The following is a 14,001-nucleotide window of genomic DNA, read 5'->3' as shown; positions in this document are numbered from 1 at the left end:
TTGTTACCAAATCAAATACAGATCCAAGAAAGTGCTATAACAATGTGGTATGTGAAACGTTGTACTTCACTTATGTTTTTTCATGAGATGTAAGATAGTATTAGTAGCAAAAAATGATGCCAAAATGTAAGTGGATATAGTGTTAGCCAAAAAAAAAAAACTCCCATATCACCTGTTGATGATCTCCTCAAACAGTTTGTCTGTTTTTTTTCTTGAATTTATTGAAACTACCAATATTCACAACAAGAAATGGAAGCTTGTTCCAGCAATCAGTGCCTGTTGGCTGAAGGAAAACTTCTGCACATCTGTTCTGCAAAAATGCTTTCTCATTTTGAATTTTATTATTATTGTTGTTGCTCTTATATTATTTCTCCCTGATTAGGGGATTCCACTCCGTGATGGGTACTGCTACCAAGTACACAGGGTAGTTGTAATGTCTGGTGTTACTGTCGGTTGAGGAAATCTCTGACTATCCTACAGGTGTTCAGGATTGCAACTTTCTGGTGTTCCTTGTAGGTGTTCTCTGGGAGACCTATTTCTGCTAGGCTGCTATGTAGTTTTTGGTACCATACCAGTTGTTGACACGATGACTGGGACGGTTGATACTTCTTGCATATGCCACATCTCCTTGATCTCTTGTGTCAGGTTCGTGTACTTCCTAATTTTTTACTCATGGGTTTTCTGGACATTGCTAGTGTTCGGCACCACTATCTCAATCAAGTAGGTAGCCTTTTCCATCTTGTACACAAGGGTTATGTCCGGTCTATTGTGTGGGATGGTGTTATCCGTTATTATGGCGGGGTCCCAGTACAGCTTGTGGGTTCGGGTGTCTAGTACTGCCTGGGGTTCATACTTGTAGTATGGTACACTTTCTTTGGTCAACTGGTATTTCCTTGCTAGCTTCTGATGTATTATCCTGACTACCTGGTCGTATCTACGAGTGTACTCAGTCTGGGTGATTACCTTGCACCGCGGTGATGTGTTGGATCGTTTCTGAGGCCAGGTGGCTTGTTATTTGGTTTTTAGGAGCATTAGCAACTAAGGCCATATTGCTCCGGGATATGCGGTGGTCATTCCCTAACCTTTCCGCATCCTCCATATTTGGTGGTGACGGGCTCGAACCCCGGTCTAATCAAGAAGCGTGTGCTACGCACTGCTGCTCCTTCCCATCTGGCTGCGGAGGTGCCTAGAGGTCAGGTGGCATCGTCGACATGTGTCACCTGACATTCCGGGCTCCTTTGTGATGTATTTTCTAGTTTCTGGTGTTGATTACCTGGTCTTGGATGGCCAGCATGAATCCTTCAGTCTCGGGCAAGAGTGTCCTGCTTGTGAGCCATGCATTGGAAGCAATGTTATCTATGTGGTCTTGATGGAGGTCATTGTAGTGTCTGCCCTGGAGTGTCTTCTTTGCCCATCTTTCTAGCTTCGTTTCTTGTACCGTTTGGGCGTGAGGGGTTTCCTCGCTTAGGTTGAGTGTGGTATACCACTTATCTATCTTCCTTATGGCCTGGTGCTGTGTTGCTCTCGAAGTAATCCTTCAAGTTAACTATCGCTGTTTTCTGTTGTTCTGTCAGGTCTATCAGGCCCCTTCCTCTCTCTTTCCGAGGTATTGTTATTCTCTCCACTGCTGACTTTGGGTGGTGTTGGCGACTCTTGGTCATCATTGTCCTTGTCTTTCGCATGATATCTTCTAGCTCGGTGTTAGTCCAATCTATGACCCCCGAATGTGTACGTTAGTACTGGAGCTGCCTAGGTGTTTATGGCTTTAACCGTGTTCCCTCCGTTCAATTTTGCTTTCAGCAGGCTTCTGAGTCTCTGATGATATTTTTCAGTCAGGCACTTCTTGATTTCCTTGTGCTCTAACTGCTCAGCTTGCATCATCCCTAGGTATTTGTAGGTCTCTCCTTCTGTTATAGCTTCGATCTCTTTACCAGTCAGCAGCTGGTAGTTTCGGCCACCTAATTTTCCCTGGTGCAGTGTGTGTGGGTCTTGCATTTTTTCTAGACCAAATTCCATCTTGATGTCCTTGCTGAATTCTTCGGTGATCCGGAGTAGTTGCTGGAGTTGCTTCTCAGTTGCCGCGTAGTGCTTGATGTCATCCATGTACATCAGGTGGGTGAGGGTGTACAGGTTCTTTCTTCATTCTTTGAGGTTATATCCATACTTGCTGCCGTTGAGTATGGTGGATAGCGGGTTGAGTGCTAGATATGGTTATTTGCTCCTTGCATCCTTTCTGCTGTTCGGCCATTATGTTCTGACTCTCTAAGTGGTCTGATATCTTATTTATGCAGCTGGTAAGGATCTTGTACATCGTTGGGAGGCATGTGATTGACCTGTGTTTTGCCGGGTTTCTTGTATCTTCATCTTTAGGCTTCAGATATGTGACTCCTTCAGTGAGGAACTTCGGGATTGTCTCAGGGTGCCTTATCATTCGAGTGAACTGCTGTGCTAGGTGCTTGTGTATGCAGGTGAGCTTCTTGTACCAGTAGTTATGGATGTTATTAATTTTCGGGGTTCGCTAGTTATGGGTGTTCCTGATCAACTGTTTTACTTCTTCTCGAATCTCCCACTCTTTCATCTCTTGTAGGTCCTTCGTTTTCTTCCGTTCTACTTCTATCCAGGGTGCTTTGCTGTTATGTCTTACTTCACTGCTCTAGATATTTCTCCAGAACTCTTCGATCATCTTCTTCTTGGGTGGTCCGTTTCCTGCTTTCTCATCTTCACCCAGTTTCCTGTAGAAGGCTCTTTGGTCCTCATCGAAGATTCGGTTGTTTATTTTCCTCTGGGAGCTCTCTTCAGTGTGGTCTCTTGCTGAGTGTGAGGAGGTTCTGTTTCAGTGTGTCTAAGTATTCTCCTATTGTCTGATTTCTTCTTCTTATTATTATTATTATTATTATTACTAGCCATGTAGTGCAAGGAAGCCTGGGGCTTATGCTGCACCAGCTAAAAAAAACAATCCAAGTTACCCTGAGAGAGAGAGAGAGAGAGAGAGAGAGAGAGAGAGAGAGAGAGAGAGAGAGAGAGAGAGAGAGAGAGAGAGAGAGAGAGAGAGAGAGAGTCGGAAGTAGAAGGGAATCATCAAGAAAGAGAAGAATGATGATATCCAGCTCAGGACCCTGGGTGTGCCAAGCCCATACTCACCAGATGTGAGCCCCTTTTATTCCCACCTGTGTGCATAGTCTGTTCAAGAGGAAGAATTCCATCTGCATTGAGTTTTCTCAAGCCATTCAAAGCCTTAAACGCCTCAATCACATTACCTCCCATGTGGCTAGTCTCCAGATGCTGCAATTTGAAGAACTGAAGCCTTTTTTGGTAAGAGCATCCTTTTGTTCACCACGCGAATTTTGTTGCTCTTCTCTGCACCTGTTACAGCAGATATATATTCTTCCTAAAATGAGGCCTCAGATCTCTATGTAGTACTCAAGATATGGTCTAACCATTGCCATACAATGATTAATTATCTCCTCATTCCTACTAGGAAAATTCCTGTAGGTTAGGGGTGGGCAACAAGTCGATCACGAGCTACCAGTTGATTGCGGCTTTAATTTTGGTCGATCACGATGAATTTTAAATATATATAAAAAAACAGATTAGTCAAAATCTAAATATTATTATTATTATGCGTCCCACTGCATATGCTTATTACAAATCCGTTGAACCATGTGACTATTGTTGGTGTGCAGCCAGTGCGCTTGTTTAGTAAAAATTTCACTCAGTTTCATTGTGGAGAGCATAGTGTATATGCGTTGAATCTTTATTTAGCTTACTTAATATTAATAACTGGACAGTACTTATACGTTACTTTAATATTTGACTTAAAAGGAATACTACGAAAAAGAGTAAAACATATCATTTTCATCAAGGGTGGGAACTAGAATACTTTTTTGTAATGATAAAAGAAAATTGTTGTTGTTTGATTTGCAATGCTTCCATGGCCATACCCAAAAAAGGAAATTTATAAAGGCACTTCAACGCACTCCACGGTAAATACCAATTGGATTTTCTGCCTAATAATGACGTTAGAAAAAATAGATTAAAAGAACTTAAATCCAGATTATTAGCACAACAAAATTTCTTCATGACATCTAATTTACAATCTAAAGCAGTCACTATTGCATCATTTAAAGAGTAATCTTCTTGCAAAAAAATACAAACCATTTCTGATGGTCATTTCATCAAAGATGTATTTTTAGAAACAAGATTCTCATTTTGAAAATTTTAAGAAAAAAAATGAAATTAAAAGTGCTCTTCAAGATATGCAATTATCTCGAAATAGTGTGTTGCGACGCATCAAAAAAATGAGTAAAAATATGAGAGAACAATTGCATGCTCATATTGCTAATTGTGTGTCCTTTTCTTTACAACTGGATGAATCTAAAGACGTCAGTGATACAACTCAATTGCTCATTTTTATTCATCTGGGTTTCGATGATTTTGCCACTAGAGAATTGCTGGGTATGGTTTTGTTAAAAGAAAAATACTAGAGATCTTGATATATTTAACGCATTCAAAAATTTCATTGAAAAAAATAAATTACCACAATAGTGACAAATGGGCCTGGAGTACTGGGGTCCATAGTTTAATAATTTTCAAATAGATATTTACAGTATACCCAGTATAAAATATAAGTACTGAATTTGTACTTATATTTTATTTTATACTGGGTATACTGTAAATATCTATTTGAAAATTATTAAATTACCACAATTTAAGCAAGTAGAAGAATAACAACAGGTGGAGCTGAAGCAATGACTGGGCATCTTAACAGATTCATCGGATTGTGCCAAAAGGATGATGAATTACCAGATTTTTTGAGTTAACACAGTACTGTATCATATTTTACTGGCTAACATGCATTAGCCAGCAAAAGATTAAATACTTAAATACTAAAAGTGTTATGGACATAGCTTTCAAAATCGTGAATTTCATCAGAGAGCAATCTCTTCAAAGGAGACTTTTCAAAATGCGACTCGATAAAAATGAACCAGAAATGATATCACAGACAGATGTGAGGTGGCTGAGTCAGAGTAAGTTTCTACAGATTTTAAAATTTGCTCAATGAAATTAAAAAATTTGTTGATCATAGGGGAGATGATTATCAACAGTTACAAGATATAGAGTGGTTGTGCGATCTTGTTTTTTTGGCAAATTTTACCAGTATATTAAGTGATCGGAATTTGGAATTACTAGGAAAATATAAAAATGTGGGTGACATGATTAGTAGTATTTCTGCATATAAATATCAATTTTTGGCAATGACTAAGGATCTCCAAAGAAAAAAAAATTCGATCATTTTGCAAAGATGCAAGATCATTTGCAAAAATATCCTGTTTTTGAATTTAATACTGAGAAATATGTTTCTGAAATTGAAAAAGTTGCGAAAGATTTTCAAACCAGATTCAGTGATTTTAAAAAATTACAGACATTATTCAATATATTTCTTATCCATTTAATGTCGACTTAGATCTGAAACAAATTACAGAAAAAATCGCTGAGATTTTTCACATGGAGAAAATATTACTTGAAAAGCAGAAGGAAAAACACCTTTGGAATAAGAAAGTGAAAAAATGCGGCAAAAAATAGGAGTAAGTTCAAGAGCACAGGTTTTGAGAACAAGTGGAGAAATACCATCAGGACCTGGAGCTTTCTTAGCATCAAGTTTCATCAAAATCCTTTTGACTGAAGACCACAGGAGGCATTGAATGGAGCGAGTTGGGAATGGTGGGAGGTGTTTTACCAAGATCATTAATACATGAGTTTGAAGAAAAATGAGCTGCTAGCAGGTGAGCTTTATCCTTGGCCGAAGTGACAACAGAACCACCTGGTTTTGACAGAGGTGGGAGCAGAGATGGGTAAAATTTGCGGCCAATAGCTTTGGAAAGAGACCAGAATGCTCGGCAACTCTTAGGGCAAGAAGCAAGTTTTCTACTCTTAGCCTGTTCAAAATCTAGTTTGGACTGATTAATAACTGCTTTACAATTGTTGCAAGCTTTGGTGTAGGCAGAAAATGAAACCGAAGAATTAGAAACAAGCCAATTACGATATGCAACATTCTTCTCTTGAACAGCCTTGGCACATTTATTGGAAACCAAGGTATAGATAAAGGATGAGATTTTAAAGTGGAGTGTGGGATAAAGGATTCCATTCCTTTATATAATTTAACAATTTAATTAAGTATATAATTAAATTGTTAAATTTAATTATATACTTAATTAAAATTTAATTATATACTTAATCAAAAGGTATATGGATATCAGAAAGAAACTATGAACTGAGAAAATTTGCCCTTAGTAGCCCTTGTATCATTAAACTGCAAAGTACTACATAAGGGTTGCTGTAACCCAAGAGAAACGTACCAACTGTGTGGTACTATACTCAGGGAAATAGAGAATGAAAAAGACTAGGGCTAATTGTTCAGTCAGATAGGAAGTTCAATGAGCAGTGCAGAAGGGCTGCCAGAGCAGGTCATAGAGTCTTGTCAATGATAAATTGGAATTTTGCTAGCAGCGACAAGGAGGTGATTATCCCATTGTACAAGGCAGTGGTCAGGCTGCACCTTGAGTTCTCTGTACAGGCCTGGAGGCCTCATTTTTGGAAGAATGTAAAGTTGCTATAATGTAAAAAGAAGGGCAACAAGATTGGTGAGTGGAATAAAGTGCTGCTCTTACCAAGATAGGTTTAAGTACTGCAAATTGCAGCGCCTGGAGACTAAGCACCTACGAGGTGATCTGATTGAGGTGTATCAGGCCTTGAACAGATTGATCAAGTGCTGATGGTATTATTCCGCTTGCTCAGAATACAAATCTGAGGGGGCATAGATTCAAATTGAGGAAAGGCAGTTGTAGAATAGATGTGCAGAAGTTTGCCTTTAGTCAGCGGGTAGTTGATTTCCATCTCTTGTTTTGGAAGTTGATGGCTTAAATAAATTTAAGACTGAGCTAGACAGGCATTTGGAGTGAATGGATGTGTGAAATGGGATGTTTTTTTGTTTTTTTTTTGGATGATGCTGCGTATGCTTGCTTTCTTGCATTGTATGCCTCGACTAATGCTAACTAGTTTAAAATGCAGCTCATTGTGCTGTACCATGGTGGATAAAATGGTACAATCCTAGTTTATCCTATCTCATTGAATTGAGATACTGAGTTCCAGTCCATACTCAGTATGGACTGGAACTCAGTACTTATGTGTAACATATATAGGGTGTCTCAAAAATATTGGTACAAACTTTTAGGGGGGGGGGGTAACATCTAAAGGAATGCGAATCGCATAGGAACCCATAACTGGAAATGTCACGGGAAAGTAGTAGCAGAGGCACAAGAAGCAGAAATGACACAAGACAGTAATTAGTGGCAAACATTTATTTGTCATAATATTAACAATGGAGTACGCGATGGATGCATTTCATGATGTTACAACAGATGCTTGAAGGTTCCACCCTGAGACGCGATGCATGCGTGACACAGACGCAGCATGGATTGGCAGACACGGTCGAACACACTTGGAGTTTCTTTGACAGTAGCAGCAGCGCAGACAAGTCTCGCCACGAGATCCATTTCCGTCTCCACAGGCCATTCATACACAATAGATTTGAGGCCCCCCCACAGAAAGAAATCAAGGCTCGATAAATCAGGTGGTCATGGGAGCCAGGCAACGGGTCAACCATGGCCAATCCATTGACGCCCAAAACTCCTGTTAAAATGGTCACGAACACACCTTCCATAATGGACAGGCGCCTCATCATGTTAAAACCAAATGTTGTGTCTCGCATTTGCTGGAACATCATCAAGTAACCCTGGTAGAACTTGTTCAAGAAAGATCTGATATTTAGCGGAGTTCATGCGGGATGGTAACAGGTATGGTTGGTGACTAAGCAGTCACCGACCATACCTGCCCACACATTTATTGTGAAGCGGCGTTGTACTGCATGGGGGCACACACCTTGTGGGTTGTCGTGAGCCCACACATGAGCATTGTGCTGATTGAATAAGCCTTTCCGAGTGAAATATGCCTCGTCCGTGAACAAAACATAGGCTGGAAAATTCAAATCTTTTTGAACACTTTTTTGGAGAAACCACTGCGCAAAAGCCACACGTGCAGGATGATCTTGGGGAGCAGTAACTGAACCCTTTGGAGATGAAAGGGGTGTAAGGAATCGTTGTGCCAGACACGCTGTACACTGCAACGAGACACTCCTAAGGCAGAGGCAACGGCACGTGTGCTGGTAGCAGGATTATTCTGGACGGCATTCAACACACTTTCTTCCATGGCGGAAGTTCACGTTGATCGTGGTCTGCCCGCACTACTTCTGTTACCTCTAAATGACCCATAATTGCACAAATTTTGATGCCCACATGCCAACAAACGGTGGTCAGGTACATGTCTGTCTGGGAAGCGTTCTCCATAAATTCATCGAGCGGCTCGTCCATTGCCCTCTGCTAATCCATACACTAGGTGCATGTCTGCCAGCTCACAGTTTGTATCTCGATGCATGCTCTTCATGTGGCGACTACTGCTTGAATGAGTAAACCAGAAATTATCCATCTCGCGAATTGATGAACAGCGCCGTGTACCGACTTACGGTGACGTTTCCGGTTATGGGTTCCTATGCGACACCAAAAGACAGTACGCGGTGCTGTTCATCATTTCGCGAGAGGGAAAATTTCTGGTGTGCACCCCCATGCGGCACAACATCACTTCGCAATAAATGTGTGGGCAGGTATGGTCGGTGACTGCTTGGTTGGCCCATACCTATTACCATCCCGCATGAACTCCGCTAAATATCGGACCTTTCTTGAACAAGTTGTGGATGTGTAATGGTTGGAATGGTTGTCCTGGGTATAGTAATATGCATGGAATGGTTGTCCTGGGTATAGTAATGTACATAAACACATGACAGGTTTGCCATAATTTGGCATGGGACCACCCTAACTTAAGAAAAAAATGTCTCTGCTCACCTTAGAGTACATCATAAAATAGTGTTTGAAAATTTGAGATCCTTTCTTTTTATTTTTTGTTTCACTTATTGCAGTTGTATCGATATTTCTGTTTTTAATTTCTGTTATTTCATTCTTCATTTTTATGGATGGTCCGATGTACATTCCAAGTTGCCAATATCACTGTTCTAGAGAGTGATGCTTTTCCAAAATCCAAGTCACTTTCATTTAAGACTATCCTTTTTTCATTTTTTGAACATTTTATGTAAATTATAATTTCCCCTGGATTGGTTACCAGCCTGAAATGGTAAGTTCAGTTATATGGCTGCTACCTTGTACCTTCTGAACCAGTCATTTGTGAGAATGGTATTTCCTCTGTTCAACGTGTTATAGTTACTTTAAAAATCAATTGTCAGAACTATATTTTTTTTTAATCTGTTACTTTATTTTATTTTTTATTTTTTATTTTTATATATATTTTTATTTATTTTTTATTTTTTTATTTTTTAATTTTTATTTTTTATTTTTTATTTTTATTATTATTTTTTATTTTATTTTTATTTATTTTTTATTTATTTATTTTTTTTTTGGTCTCGTTCAGGAAGCTCAGGCAACCCTGGCAGAGGCCAGCCAGAGTGAAATGGGCAGCCTGGCTCACCTCCCAGTGATGGTGGCGGGCAACGTGGAGTTCCCTTAGGGGCCTTGCGGCTAAGCAGCCAGAGACAGAACAACAGACCACAGCACAACTCTGTCACAAACCAGACACCACACTTTTTCTGGCTTTTACAGAGATTCTGTAAATTCTTCATAGAGTACTACGGTGCAGATGTGGGAAACCACCGCTGGCACCTTCCACAAAACACTATGCCACTATGTCAGAACTATATTAGTGTTAATCCATCTGTGCCACAGGGAGGTGGGGTTGAAGGTGGTTAGGAAAGGCTATGTTTTGCACTTCACCAATACATTAACAGCCTTCTAGGCGCCTCCGTAGCCAGATGGGAAGGAGCAGCAGTGTGTAGCATACACTACTTGATTAGACCGGGGTTCGAGCCCGTCACCACCAAATACGGAGGATGCGGAAAGGTCAGGGAATGACCACCGCATATTCCCGGAGCAATATGGCCTTAGTTGCTAATGCTCCTAAAAACCAAATAACAACAACAACAACAGCCTTCTACATATATATCTACTATTTTATCTATTTTGCATAACTACAACATTCCAAAAATTTTTTACTCTGATTTAACTTAAAATGACCAGATATCATGGATTATGTTGTTTGCCCCTCACTGCAAACTGTCCCAAAAAATGCCTCAGATTGGACATGTAGCCTCCATACTTATATCATAAATCACAATTTTGCATTTTTTATTTTATTTTGCATCTTTGCAACATCTTTTGTCTGATAGATGGTTCTGGCTGACCACATAAACAAGTCATCTCACATCTGTCATTTGAAGTTTGTTGTTAGATTAATTGTTTATTGGCTGCAGTTTTCACATGATAATTGTAACGTTGGACAACAAAAACAAATATGTATGTGTCCATTGCATTGTTTATTTGTATTTTGAAAATGAAAGTAATATTAAATCTAAATTCTAAATTAAAAAAATAATAATTTCGTATGATGTGAGCAATACACGAAGGAATCTGTTTTTTCCTGCTTCCTTCGTGTATTGTGGCCGTGAGGTCCAACCGGAGAGTAGGCACCACGTAATATCCAACCAAGCCCGAGGTGGGATTCGAACCTGCGACCTTTGGGTTGCCAGGCAGGCACTTAACCCACCATGTTGAAGAAACGATACTGTAGATTTACAGATGAATTGAAAGGGAATTTGATTTCATCAAAAAATCCAAAATTGAGCACAGTGTACACTGCAATATCTCCAACAGGGAGTTTTCGATTGCATCGTGAGGAAAGAATGACATCACAAGGCATAAACAGGCATATCAACTGCAACTTCTTCAACAAAATTAAGTAGTTAATTTCAAAAAGTTGACTTCGGATCCAAAGAAAGAGAATTGGCAATTGCTGAGGTAGTATTTGCATATCATACTAATTTTCATAATCAAACATTTAGATCAATGGATCGTACAACCATGCTTATTCGTAAATTATTCAACCAAAAATTTACCCGTGATCGTATAAAGACTGAAGCAATTATAAAAAGGGAACTTGCACCTTATACAATTTTTGTTTTTTTGAAAACTTTAGAAAGTGTTGATTTTATAACAATATTTATAGATGCATCAAATCAAAAATATATTGAGGGCATTGGTCAAAATTTATACTCATTTTTATATATCTACGGTAAGGGTAGAGTTATTAAAAGAAATCTGTGAAAATACAGAGGTGGAGTACATGCACTTGCTAGGATACAGTAAGACCAGATGGCTGGCTTTGATGCCTGTGATTGAAAGAAAAATTGTATTCACCTCTAAAATCATATTTCTTTTCTATCAACAACTGTCCAAGGATTCTGTCCAAGTTTTTTTGAAAAGGATCTCTCAGAAGTATTTCATGCACAGTCAGGCATCAAAATTCCATAGTGCAGTGAAAAATATTGAAGGCGATAAAAATACAATTATGGAAGTTTTTGAAGAGATAAACAATTTAAAATTCAAATTAAAAGAAAGAATGTATATGCAGTATCTACCACTCATTGTATGCAATCAATTAACAAATTTGGAAGTAAATGGTTGCTCCAAAAAAATTACTTCATTTCCAAGGTGAACAGGTTTTATCGGAACTGTATCCAATATTTAGAACTCCACTTAAGACAATTTCAAAATATTGGTTGTTTTAGATGGATCAATCTTAAAATCTGTGTTAATTGGCAGTGTGTGGAAAAAAGTTTTGAATACATTTCAATGTATGATAAAATGAAGTTAATTGATTTAGATGAAGAAAGTGAACTTTTTGAAGAGATATCATATAAAAATATGTTGATGATTCAAAAATAAAAGAATGGAATGATGAAAGAATTCCAACAGATATGAGGTGAGTTGAAATATTTAAACATTTTGACACAAGGGACATACCATCCAGGCATTTTAAAATAGTAATTGGATTTGCTTTATGTTTGTCAGGAACCAATGGAGTTGTGGACGTCAAAAAAACACAACTGAATGTAGAAATGATGAAAGCAATACTTTAGTTAAGTGCAATTTTCCTAATTCTTGTGAAGAATTTTATGAAGAAATGGCAAATAATGAAGAATTCTCTGAAGAAATAGCAAATAATGAAGAATTATTAAGAAAAATTCACTCCATGGAAAAAATATATTTAATTTCTATTGTTTTTATTATTAAAAGCAGTATGTATTTTTATTATTATTTCACCTATATAATATAGATATTTCTGTGAAATAAAACAAGTACAGAAAGACTGTTAACAAGTAAAATCTTGTTAATACAAACTCGGTTTATACAAAGTACTTGTTTATATGAAGCACATACCATTCCCCTGTGAAAGGATAGGCTTTTCTATGTAAATAGATTTGTTTATTACAAAATTCGGTTAATATGTATTACAAAGTTCTTTTCACCTTGTGAGAAATAAATATTGTTATTTTGTATGTGTAATACAAATCTTGGCACAGCTATCCAATTATTGGATAGCTGTGCCAAGTTCGCCACCCAGTTCCCTGCTTCCTGAAGGATGGCACTAACTTGTTAGAAATTACTTTCGGGTAAACATAAAACCAGTTTGTATGGTATCTACAACGTAAGTGCACTCAGAAAAACATCTTTCTGAAGGATGAGCTGTTAAATTAGCAAAAGGATAAAAACAGTTTTTCTAAGTTATTTACGTACACTCCCTCACTCCCCATGGGATTAAGGTCAGTAATTTATTACGCCAGTTCAAAGAGTCTTTTGCTATATAAAGTATAATCTATTTTTTGTATCATTTTATCTGAGCTGATGTCGTTTTTGGAACTTGTGTCTTTAAATTAATTTAAAATTTGTTTTTATTAAATCTTATCTATCAGTGTTATTGCGAAAAACATAGACAGAATTAAGCCTGGAAATTAAACTGAAAATTATACAAGAGGCTGATAGGATGGATCAAAGCAAATTGACATAGCAAAGGAATACAAGATCCCTTTTTCTACCTACTTTACCTACCATACAGAAAAACTGAAAAAAACTTGAAGAAGTTTGTGACACTTGACACTGGAGCAGCGATAAAGAAACAGGAAACAAATTCCTGGTTTAAAACGCAAGGAGCTTGAAAGAAAACGTTTTGAGTGGTATCAACCGATTTTGCAAGAGGCAAATTATCTAGCTCAACAACATGGAATTAGCAACTTCAAATGCAGCAGTGGTTGGCTCCAAAGACTGAAAGACAGGAATAATTTGCTTTTGTGAAATGTTTGCGGCAAGTCTGGATTAGTTGACAAAGAAAAGGCTACAAACTGGTTGTGTTCTGTACGGTCCATTCTTGAAAAATATGAGGCATTTTTAATCTTGATTAGACAGATTTATTTTATAATTTGCTACCAAACAAAACATTTATTGTTTGAGGAGAGTCTTGTCATGGTAGAAAATTAAGATTCGCTGTTCTGTTATATTGAAATTCAGAAGATACTACAAAACTACTCTCACTTGTGATTGGTAAGTTTTCCAAGCCAACACGTTTTAAAGAAGTTAACCAACTTCCCTGTAATTATGAGGCCAATAGGAAGTGCTTGGCTTATGGTCAAAATTTTTCGGTCTTGTCTATCAAAAGTGGGCTTCAGAAAAATTCAACACTTTGATGATTCCAGATCGTTGTACAGCACATTCTGCCGAGACACTTAAGTTGACAAATATACGGCTGTTGTTTTTACCTCCCAGTACCACCAGTTTTATGCAGCCACTGAATCAGGGCATTATTTATAACCTCAAGAGAACATATGTACTTGATCCGCAACTTAAAAGGAGGGAACAATTTGCAGCCAAACCGGAATATCTTTGATGCTATCCATAATATTGACTTGGGAGAGTATTGCATCAAGTTTAATAATCAACTACTTCAGAAAGAGTGGCTTTGGAGAGAATATCATTGAAAAACATGGTCCAG

The 14,001-nt window shown here is 38.0% G+C and overlaps 1 protein-coding gene across 2 annotated transcripts in view; it reads left to right on the top strand.

Annotated features, from left to right (window-relative positions):
• LOC150087143 (mitochondrial mRNA pseudouridine synthase RPUSD3-like) overlaps window positions 1–14,001 on the top strand; it is a 170,476-nt gene that overhangs the window by 78,386 nt on the left and 78,089 nt on the right. The gene's annotated exons all lie outside the window — the stretch shown is intronic.

The sequence above is a fragment of the Mastigoproctus giganteus genome, chromosome 4 (assembly GCF_048544385.1).
Source record: "Mastigoproctus giganteus isolate SK-2022 chromosome 4, ASM4854438v1, whole genome shotgun sequence".
NCBI classification, from domain to species: Eukaryota; Metazoa; Arthropoda; class Arachnida; order Uropygi; family Thelyphonidae; genus Mastigoproctus; species Mastigoproctus giganteus.
The sequence above is the reverse complement of the archived record's forward strand: the minus strand, read 5'-3'. Positions and strand labels throughout refer to the sequence as shown.